The sequence below is a fragment of the Eumetopias jubatus genome, unplaced genomic scaffold (genome assembly GCF_037043125.1).
Source record: "Eumetopias jubatus isolate StellerSeaLion01/CBP00866 unplaced genomic scaffold, mEumJub1_p1.0 scaffold_11, whole genome shotgun sequence".
NCBI lineage: Eukaryota > Metazoa > Chordata > Mammalia > Carnivora > Otariidae > Eumetopias > Eumetopias jubatus.
This window is the reverse complement of record NW_028274817.1, coordinates 498,892-510,861: the sequence shown is the minus strand read 5'-3', so window position 1 is coordinate 510,861 and position 11,970 is coordinate 498,892.

Genomic DNA, 11,970 nt, shown 5'->3' with positions numbered 1-11,970 from the left:
AGCTTTGGCAACTATCTTGGTGTAGTAAGGAAAATACCAAGAAAATCGTAAAGACCTTTCTTTTGACACCCTTGAGCAACTAACCAAAACCAGCCTACTTTCAAACATCTTTGTGTTTAAACAACCATTGTTGCATGTCTGTTACTCCATCAAACACTGTTCCTATGTTTTAGTGCCTGCAGAGGTAACCAGTGTTATTAGTTTCTTGTGTAACCACTCTAGAGATATTCTTTTTATTTTTGTTAGTCTAAGTATATTTTTTACCTTATATTATGGAAATTTTTAGGCATATACAAAAACAGCAAACAGTATAATTTTTTTTTTAGCAAACAGTATAATTAACTTCTATGTACCCATCACTCAGCTTTAAGAACTATCCTTCAATAGTCTGTGCATATACATACACATGCGCACACACATACACACACACACTCTTGTCTTACACAAATGCCAACATACCATTCATGTTCCCCACTGCCTTCCTTTTTAAAATTACCAGTGTATGGTGGAGATGGTTCCATATCAGCACATAGTTTCTTCATGCTCTTTAATGTCTATCAGTATCTCTTTATCATTTCACACGTGTGAAACTATATCTGTAGAATAAATTCCTAGATGTGGAGGTGCTGGGGCAAAAGTTATATGCATTCGTAATTTTGATAGATGTCACCAAAGTAGCTGTATAGAAGTTGTGCCAATAATGTGTGTTAGCAAACTGTTCTACTTTTGCCAATCTGATAAATGAAAAAAAGGTATCTCATTATGGTTTTAATTTTGATTTCTCTTATTTAGAAATCTTTTGTATTTCTTTCCCGTGAACTGTAGTCATAGCTTTTGCCCATTTTCCTATTGAGTTGTTGGCATTTTTCTTGCTATTTTGTAGGAGCTATTTACATAATAGAAGAATGAGACTCCTTGTCTCTGAAATGAGTTGCAAATAGTTCTCCTGATTTATCATTTTCCTTGGACTTCATAACAGTAACTTTTGTATTAAAGAAACTTTTTGTTTTTATGTATTGAATGAACCAAGCTTTGCTTTTTTGGCTTCTGAGGTCTAAATCGTACTTTTAAAAAGTCTTTCCTCCTCCAACGTATTTTAAATCTCACATGGTTTCTTCTAGTATTTTATAGTTTCATTTCCTTAATCTTTAAGTCTAGTCCATCTGAAATCTCATGTGCTGTATATTGTGAATAGGGATTCAACTCTATACTTTTCTCAAGTGGCCACCTATGTGTCCCAATGCCATTTATTGAGAATCCATTTTTCCCCAGTGAACTGAAATAACATTTTTGTCATCCACTAATTTCCTGTTTGGATTTAAGTATATTTTAGAGTATCTATTTTTTCTATTGTTCTGTCATTCTATTCATACACCAGTACCACAGTGCTTTTTAATTACTGTCCTTTTATTATGTTTTGATATCTGATAGGACTAGTGCTTCTCACATAGTCTTCCTTTAAGAATATCTCCAACGATTTTCACTCCTTTAGTTTTCTATAATAATGTTAGAATCATCCTGAAAAGTTCCAAAAAATTCTATTGTCATAAAACGTTTGGTATCATATTTAATTTAGAGATTGATGTAGAGAGATTTTGCACCTTTATGAAGTCACATTTTTCTAAAAACACAGTAGACCTTTGCATTCATTCAAGCCTTTTTTTATGTCCCCGAGGAACATTCTAAAGAGCCTTTACATAGATCTTGCATATTTCTTAGATTTATTCCTACATATTTTATTTCTTTTTTGTTAAATGGAGGCTTTTCTTTCATTATGTCTTCTAACTTGTCATTTGTCTAAATGATTTTGTACCAGCCCCTTTACTGTATTCCCCTTACTCCTTGTAACATTTTTAAAGAGTAGATTCTCTTAAGTTTTCCAGATATAGGAGGCATATCATCGCAAATAACCATCATTTTAATTCTGCTTTTTAATGTTTTAACTTTTCAAATTGTGAAGTGCAGCGCAGATGCAGAGAACGGTGTAAATCTCATACATTTTACACGCATTTCCTGCACTTTATATAAAAGAACATACTCTTGTAACCACCCCCAGATCAAGAGCTAGAGCCCCACTCTCCAGCCCCAGCATGTCTCCCCACAATCAACTCCCTAACTTCTAAGGTAATCATCAGAGTTTTGCCACCTTAACATCCATCCATTCATAACTAATATGGTTTAATTTTGCCTGTTTTTAAACTTTATATAAATGCAATTCTAATATACGTACTCTGTATCTTGTTTCTTTCACCCAACACTATGTCTTTAAAATTTATCCATGCTGTAGTATATAGAGAATTTATTCCTTTTTATTCTGGTAGAGTATTCCATGGTATAACTTTACCATAGTGTATTTACCCATTCTAACCCTGCTGGATATTTGGATTGTTTTCAGCACACAAATGCTGTGGCAAACCATTGTTTCCTGTGGCTGCCATAACAAAGCACCATAAATTTGGTGGCTTACAACAACAAAAATTCATTGTCTCAGTTCTGGAGGTCAGAAATCCAAGATCAAAGTGTCAGCGGGGCTCTACTCCGTCTGAAAGATCTAGGAGAAAATCTGTCCTTGCCTCTTCCAGTTTTTGGTGGCTGCAGGAGTCAGTACTTGGCTTGTGGCCGCATCACTTCAATCTCTGCCTCTCTGATCACATGGCCTTCTCCTCTTCTGTCTATCTCAAATATCGCTCTGCCTTTCTCTTATGAAGACATTTGTCACCGGACTTAGGGCTCCCCCAGATATCCCAGGATAATCTCATCTCAAGAGCCTTAAGTTAATCACGACCGCAAAGACCCTTTTCTCCAAGCAAGGTCACATTAACAAAGGTCTGGGAGTTAAGATGTGCACATATCTTTGGGGGAGCCACTTTTGAACCCATCACAACCATTTACACTGTTTCCTGGTGCCAATGTACACAAGTTTCTCCAGAATTTGTACACTTGGCAGTGAAATGCTGGCTTATAGAGGAAGTATGCCTTTAATTTTTCTATAAAGTGCCAACCAGTTTTCCAACACACACTCCCATCAGCTGTATGTGAAACTTTCCATTGCTCCACAACCTTGCCAACTCTTAGACTCATCAGACTTTTTGGCTTCCACCAATCTAGTGGGTGTGTACTATCTCATGGTAGTATTAAGTTCTGTAATGACAAATGAAGTCGAGCACCGTTCATATATTTATAGGCCATTTGGGTTTCTTCTACTGTAAAAAAAGGTCTGTCCAAGCCTTTGATCCATTTGCTCTATTGCATCATCTGTGTTTTTCTTGTTATTTCTTTCCTTCTATCTTCTATTTATGAGAACGCTCAGTTAACATGTGTTTCCCCTCTCTTATCCAAATCTTCCATCAGAATCTCTCATATGGCCCACCCGAACTGAAACCTAAAAGAAAGGGAATTCTGAGAAATGTAGTTCAGGCTAGCCAAGTTGACACATTACAGAGCCACCTCAACCCCTTTATGTAACTCTCTTCAAATTACTTAGTTTGCATATGCCATCTACTTCCTGTCAGACCACTTACTGATTCAGATGTGTAGTATTTTTTAATCATTCAATAAAATATTTCCTAATTTCCATTAGGTTATTGTCTTTGAACCATAGGTTATTTAAATGTGTATTTCTTTTTTAAAAAAGATTTCTTTATTTATTTTAGAGAGAGTGCATGCACGCGTGCGAGTAGGGGGAGGGGCAGAGGGAGAGAGAGACGCGGAGCCCAGAATCCAACACAGGGCTCAATCTCAGGACCCTGAGATCATGACCTGAGCTGAAATCAGGAGTTGGGCGCTTAACCCACTGAGCTACCCAGGTGCCCCTAAATGTGTATTTCTTCATTTCTAAACATGTGGGAATTTTTCTAGTTATCTTTTTGTTATGAGTCTCAATTCCACGCTGCCAAAGACACCCAGGAACCCATCAGTAGGTGAACAAGTTAGGCCTGTTACTCTTTGCACTGAGGGAAGATCACACCATGTGCAGCCGTGAGGTGTCTCAAAAAGAGTGTATTAGAAAGAACCTACTGTAACATCTGGGCTTTGTGTGATCTTGGGGAGAGTCCAAGGAGGTAAGGGTTTGCTCTAGATGCTGTCAGAAAGCGAGGGCAATTCTGTAATTGAAGATTTCAATAAATCTCCTTTATAGGGAAAGCAGACTACAGCAAGGCTAAAGCTGTGATTGAGAAAACAGCCCCGGGCACCCATATCAGCCAAGCAAGAGGGAGATAGATGTCCGGTGTTTGTGAGTTGCACATAGACCTTGGCTTTATCTGTGCTCAGAAAAATTCATGAAGTAGCCTTGCTTCATCTCTTTTTATCATGGTCTCAGAGTAACCTTGTTTGCGGTTTGGTATTCTGTGAGATTGTTTATGTCCAGTAAGAGAAAAACATGGCCTAGCTGTGAGTGCCAGGCCAGCGTGCAAATGGTAGAAGCTGCTGCTTTGTTCTTTTTCCCCCCTTTCTCATGGGTTTCTAGCTTAATTACACTGTGGTCAGAGATCATGCTCTGAATAATTTTGATCCTTTGAAACATGTTAAGACTTGCTTTAGGTTACAGTATATGGTCAGTGTTTTGTAAAGTTTCCATGTGTGCCCAAAAGAATGTGCAGTCTTACAGTTGGATGCAATGGTTCAAATTCATATCCTTACTGACATTTTGTGTGCTTGATCTGCCAATTACTGAGAGAGGTGTGTTAAAGTCTCCCAACTCCACATATGAATTAGTCTTGCCAAAAAAAAAATTGAACCCAAATATGATCAGCCTTCCGATTCCCACTACTAATTTACAGGAAATATCAAGTTCAGAGGAACTCATTGCACTACCACAGAGATGCAATCATCAACATCCAGGCCATGGGAACTTTACAGTAGAAACAACACAGTTTTCTCAACAAATAAACTGCAAGAAAAAAACAGAGCTAGGCGGAGAACCTGCAGATTAAAAGACACTTAAAAATATATCATTCCACATATGGACACCAATTGGTTCTTGAGTCAAAGAAACAAGGTAGAAAGAAAAAAACATGACAATACATAGGATACAAAATCAGTATACAGAAGTCTGTTGCATTTCTATACACTAATAAAGAAGAAACAGAAAAAGAAAGAAAACAATCAATTTACAGTTGTACCAAACATAATAAAATACCTAGGAATAAGCTTAACCAAGGAGGTAAAAGACCTGTATTCTGAAAACTATAAAACACTGCTGAAAGAAATTGAAGACAACACAACACAATGGAAAGATAGGCCATGCCCATGGATTGGAAGAACAAATATTGTTAAAATGTCTATATTACCCAAAGCAATTTACAGATTTAATGCAATTTCTATCCTAATACCAATAGGATTTTTCACAGAACTAGAACAAACAGTCCTAAAATTTGTATGAAACCACAAAAGACCCCGAACAGACAAAGCAATCTTTAAAAAGAAGAGCAAACCTGGAGGCATCACAATCTCAGACTTCAAAATATATTACAAAGCTGTAGTAATCAAAAAATATATACATGGTACTGGCACAAAAATAGATGCATAGATCAATGGAAAAAAATAGAGAGCTCAGAGATAAGCCTACAATTATATGGTCATTTAATCTTCAACAAAGGAGGCAAAAATATGCAGTGGGAAAAAGACAGTCTCTTCAACAAATGGTGTTGGGAAAACCGGACAGCCACATGCAGAAGAATGAAACTGGATCACTTTCTTACACCACACACAAAAATAAATTCAAAATGGATCAAGGAACTAAATGTGAGACCTGAAACCACAAAAGTCCTAGAAGAGAACAGAGCAGTAATTTCTCTGACATAGGCCATAGCAACATTTTTCTAGATATGTTTCCTGAGGCAAGGGAAACAAAAGCAAAAATAAACATTAATTTATTCATTTATCTCTTTTTTTCCATTTGTCTCTTTATCATTGGTTTGCACTCACAAGTTTCCATTTTTTAATGGTTTATAATTCATTACTGTCCTGACTTATTTGGTGCTCAAACTGTCCCAGATTTAGCCAGTGTAAGCTCCTTGAGGCAAGCTCCAGTGTCCTTTGACACACCACTTCCTTACTTTCTGCCCCAGTTCTGAGATTAGCCATTTTTCTGAGGAACCCTGGTTTCTTTCAGTCAGGAATGGTAATAGGGACCAACATCTGATTGTTGGGTGTGCTTGTTGCTAGTGGGCTTTTTCAGTGGAAGGAGCTAAGAATATATGCATGTACTTAAATGTATACACACACACAGGGGTTCCTGGGTGGCTCAGTCCATTAAGCGTCTGACTCTTGATTTTGGCTCAGGTAGTGATCTCAGGGTCCTGGGATAGAGCCCCAGGTTGGGCTCCCTGCTCAGCGTAGAGTCTGCGTGGGATTCTCTCTCTCCCTCTCTCTCTGCCCCTCCCCCTGCTTGTTCGCTCACTCTCTCTCTCTAAAGTAAATAAATAAATATTTAAAAATAAATAAATAAAGGTACACACATAGACATATTTGCGTATACATACACAGATGCACATATGCATGCATACACAGATGCATTTATTCATTCCACATCCATCTCCACAAGCTTCTTTTTTGTCTTCCTCCATCTCGTATTTGTATCTCCCTTCTTGCCCAGTGAGAACCCTGGCTCCAAACAATGACACATTTACTCATTTACCCAGTCCTATCAGAGAGAGTTTCAAAATTGTTTCCAGCTTCCCGCTACCTCAAACAAACTTACTAAGAGCTTGGGCTCTCTTGGCAGTCCCCCTTGCCGCTGCACCCTTGCCCAAGACTGAGAGTAAATAGTCAAATAAGCTTTAAAAAGAGTTTTCAAAAATAGTGTTTATGAGTTACTGGTGTTTTCTTTCCCTTTCAATGTGGTTATAGTATACAGGTGATACACGGGTTCGTTTGCTTTCAGTTTTAAGCTTTTTCCCTTTCTCATTCTTACTGATTTTTCTTTCTGAATATGAAGAACATTAACATGATCACAAAAGTACACAAAAGTACACAAAAAATACAACTCCCTCCGGTACTTCTTCTGCTCCTTTTCCCCCACCCCCCGGTAGATAACCACCTTCTTTGTTTTCTGGGTTAACTTTTTCATGTTTCTTTTTGTAACGATTAGCAGATGCGTTCATATTTCCTTACGTTCCCTTCTTCGTCACACAAAAGACACCACACTGTATATCAACTTTCCACTTTGCTTTTTACACTCAACAATAACCCCTGCATTCCACTCTGTATCAATTCACACAGAGCTTCCTCGTTCTTGTTTACAGCTGTGCAATCCTCTATTGTGTGTATATACCACAGTCTGTTCAATCATTCTTCTGCATTGAGACATCTGGGTAGTTTCCAACATTCCAATATTTTTCAATTATAAATAAAGCTGCAATAAGTAACATTGTTTATATGCATTTTTATATTGCTAAAAGCATATCCTGAGAGTAGATTCTTAGAAGTGGGATTGCTGCTTTGAAGGATAAACTTATATATATAAATATATATATATTACCGCTTGTTACTGCTCCCTTCCTCATACACTCTATCTCCCACTCCTGCTTTATCTTACGTCTTCACACTTACCACCATCTGATAATCTATACATACATGTTTATTGTCTGCCTCCTCTCTTTAGAGTATATGCTTCATGAGGACACAGACTTCATTTTGTTCACTTACTGAAATATAGTTGAATGAATGGATCGCTGTGCAGCATTTCATCATATAATTAAAACATGTCTTATTTATCTATTTTCCTCCTGATGGATGTTTAAATTGCTTCCAATTTTGCCCTGTTATTTAAAAAAAGTCTCAGGGAAAATCCATGTGTATTTCTCCCTGCATACATGGACAAGAGTTTCTCAAGCATGTATTATACAATGTTCACTCTTACTTTACTTTTTATTGTCAAATTGTTCTGTAGAACAGAATGGCTCTATCAATTTACACCCCCCCTCAGAAATGTAAGAGAATACCATTTTCCCTGCACCCTGCCAGTACTTGAACTTTCTTTGGTCAACTTGGTGAATAAAAATGGTAACTTGTTGATATTTTAACTTATATTCCCCTGATATCTAATCATATCTAATATCTTTTTGTAGATGTATTTTTATTTCTTCCTCAATGAATTTTCTGCTTATATCTCAGCCTATTTTTCTGTTGTATGATTTGTCATTTTCCTCCTGATCTGTAGGAGTTCTTTATTAAAGTCTTGAAATGAATTCTTTGTCTGTTTTATACACTGGTAATATCTTCTCCCAGTCTGTCGTTTGGTTATAAGCCATGTTAATGGTGATTTTCATAAATACAGTTTTTTTTTAAGATTTTATTTATTTATTTGACAGAGAGAGACACAGCGAGAGAGGGAACACAAGCAGGGGGAGAGGGAGAGGGAGAAGCAGGCTTCCCGCCGAGCAGGGAGCCCGACGTGGGGCTCGATCCCAGGACCCTGGGACCATGACCTGAGCCAAAGGCAGACGCTTAACGACTGAGCCACCCAGGCGCCCATCAATACAGTTTTTTAATTTTGATGTAGTGAAATGTATCTCTCTGCTTTTGTGCTTTTTATGTCTTATTTAAGAAAGTTTCAGAAAATTCCTACTACCAGGCCATTTGTCTTGTATTTTATTTTAATGGTATTTGAATTTTGTTTTTTCACATTGATGTATTTAACTCCTCTGGAAATTATTTTCTGAGAATAGAGTAAGATAAGAACTTACTTTCTTTTTGTCCATGTGGAGCACTGAATTGTCCCATCACCGTTTATTGAAGACACTCTTGTTTCCTACTTGCTCACGGTTCCTTCTTTGTCATCTGCTACGTATGTAAAGGTCTCTTCCTCCTTCTGAGCCAATACCAGGCTGCTTTAATTACTAGAGCTGCAAATTGTCTTGATATCTGATAAGGCAACTACTCTTCTTTGTTCTTTTGAAAAATATTCTGTACGATCTTTACCACTTTACTCATCCATATAAATTTTAGGACCTGTTTGTCAGGTTCCCACAAATACATTGAATTTTTATTTAATTCAGAGACTCATTTGGGTAAGAATTGTCATATTTGTAACGTCAAGGCTTCTCTTTCATTAGTATAGTATATACTTCTCCAAATATTATATTCTTCAAATATTTACTTGGCAGTCTTTTACATTCTTCACTTAAGTTTGATAATTACCTCCAGAAAGGTGTTGCACATTTTCTGTTGGGTTTGCTCACAGGTACTTTTCATTGGTTGTATCTCCTTTGTCTCTGTCTCGCTTTCTACTTGGTTATTATTGAGAGTGTCTAAGAATGCTAATGATCTATATATGCTGATCTTCTATCTGGTCACCTTGGTGCGGTTTTTATTAATTTTAATAAGTTGCTCATTGATTCTCTTCTTCTTTGTAATATAGAATTCATAATTCAATAACTCTCAAATGCTGATAAGTCTCCCTTTTTACAATCTCCATCCTGCTCATTTCTTTTTCTCATTGCATTGGTTAGTACTTCCAGGGCAAAGGTGAACAAGGATGGTAGCAGGCAGAAGGAATTTATGATTCAACAAGTCTGATGGCTGCTGTAGGCTTTTGTTTTTTATTTGTTTATTTGAGAGAAAGAGAGCACACAAGCAGGGGGAGGGTCAGAGAGAGAAGCAGACTCCCTGCTGAGTGGGGAGCCAGATGCAGGGGCTCGATCCTAGGACCTTGAGGTCATGACCCGAGCCAAAGGCAGGCGCTTAACTGACTGAGCCACCCAGGCGCCCCTGCTGTAAGCTTTTTGGTACTTAATCTTTATTAGGTTGAGGAAGTTGTTTCGATTCTTAGTTTGATAAGAATTTTCATCAGGTACAAGTATTGATTTATATCTAATGCCTTTTCTGGATCTCATATGATTTTTCTCCTTTAGTTTGATATGCACTGAATGACAATGATATATTTTTCTGATGCCAAACCACCCTTGTGTTCCTGGGATATATCTTACTTAGTTACAATGTGTGTGGGGGGGGTGTGGGTGTGTTTAATATACTGTTGGATTCAGTGTTTTCGTAACAGCCTTATTGAGATATAATTCATACACCACAAAAGTCACCCTTTTAAAATGTACAAACCAGAGGTTTTAGTTGCTGAATTAGATTTGCTAATATTTTCTTTAGGATTTTTTACTCTAATTTCCTATACATTTTTATGTTATACTAGATTCATAAAAAATAAATTTTGGTAGATTTTCCTCATTTTCTTACAGCTGCAATAGTTTGTATAAGTTAGGAAATCCTTGAAATCTTGGTAAAAAATTTTTTTTAAATGCCTGGAGCCTATTTTTTTTTCTGGGAAATTTTTGAATACTGCTTTAAGTTCTTAGCTGGTGATTTTTTTTTTAAATGGAGACTTCCTCCCATCCATCATTATGTAAGGGCTGCTTCCAGGAGCATTGAGGCCTGCCCATTCAGATGAGAACACAGCCAGCCAAAAGTTGGGTTGCAGCCTGGTGAGATCCTGAGCAGAGGAGCAGCTAAGCCCACACTCCTACCTCAGGGAGACTGGGAGACAATAAATGTGTGCTGTTTTAAGCCACTAAATTTTTGGTCATTTGTTATACAGCAATAGAAAACTAAGACACCTGTTATAGAGAGTTGAATGGTAGTCCCCCAAAAGACACGTCCACGTGGAAGCTGTGAATGTGAACTTATTTGGGGAAAGGGTCTTTATAGATATGATTAAGTGAAGGATCTCAATATGTAATCATTCTGGATTAGGGTGGGTCCTAAACCCAATGACCAGCATCCACCTAAGATATAGAAGACGAGAAAGACACACACAGAAACAGAGAAGAAGACCATGTGAACATGGGGGCAGAGAGTGGAATGAAGTGGCCACAGACCAAAGAATGCTTAGGATTGCCGCTACCATCCAAAAATGGAGGAGCAGACTCTCCCTCAGAGTTCTCAGAAAGAACCAACCCCACCCACATGTCTGTCTCAGACTTCCGGCCTCCAGAGCTGGGGAGTTGGGGCCAGTTTCTCCACTGCAGGCAGCAAGGGGCTACTGAGCAACTTGAAGTGTCAGGGCAAGATGTGACTCACACTTGTCAAGGATCTCTCTGCTTCTGGGTGGCAAAGGGCTTGAAGGAGACTGACCTGGAGGCCAGGCAAGCCAGAGGAGGCCATCACAGGGGTCTGAAGGAGAAATGGGAGAAATGTGAGCAAAGTGAATGGAGAGGGTGACACGTGGGAAAATTGAATCAGCCAAATGGGAAGAGAAAAGGAGGTGAGAAAAAAGACCCTTGGGCCTTGAACCAGGGTGACAGAGATCCTGAGGCTGACAGGAGGGACAAAATGTAGAGTGTGCACAGACCCCTTCTGAGGCCAAAGAGGGGCCTCAATTTTTGTACCAAAGTAGACATTGCTTAATGCTTACTAACCCAAAGAAGCAGGAAAAGCAACTAAAACAGGAAGCAAGTCAGTTATGAGAGGCCACCCCACAAGCCCGTCTGAGCCCCTAGTAGTCCCCAAAGGACTGATCAATTCACCAGCTTCATCCCTGTTAGGTGACTGCAGTGGCCTTTCCCTCCATGGGCTGTGATTCTGAGGTCATCGGATTCCAGCTGGGCCAGGGCCTTCCCGATCTTTCCTTGTTCCCAAATAAGCATAATCAACTTCTAGGTACATGGGACTCAGCTGTTACAGGGATTAAATATTTTAGACCTGTTCCCCAATTCCTACATTCCTTTTGAATTGTGCTATAAATCCTGGCAGAGAGCAGAATTTCCAGAGGGGACAGGCTTTGCCCTGGCTGTGCTCCCAGACTTCTGTCCCTCCCTGTACTGCTCAGGGCCCATGTGGCCAAAGCCAGTAGACACGTAGTGGCCCCCCAAAATGTTCACATTCTAATCCCTGGAACCTGTGAATGTGACCTTATATGGCAAAAGGCACTACAGATGTGATTGAGTTAAGGACTTGAGATGGGGAGGTGATCTTAGATCATCTGGGTGGGCCCAAACTGCAACCATGTGTATCACCTTA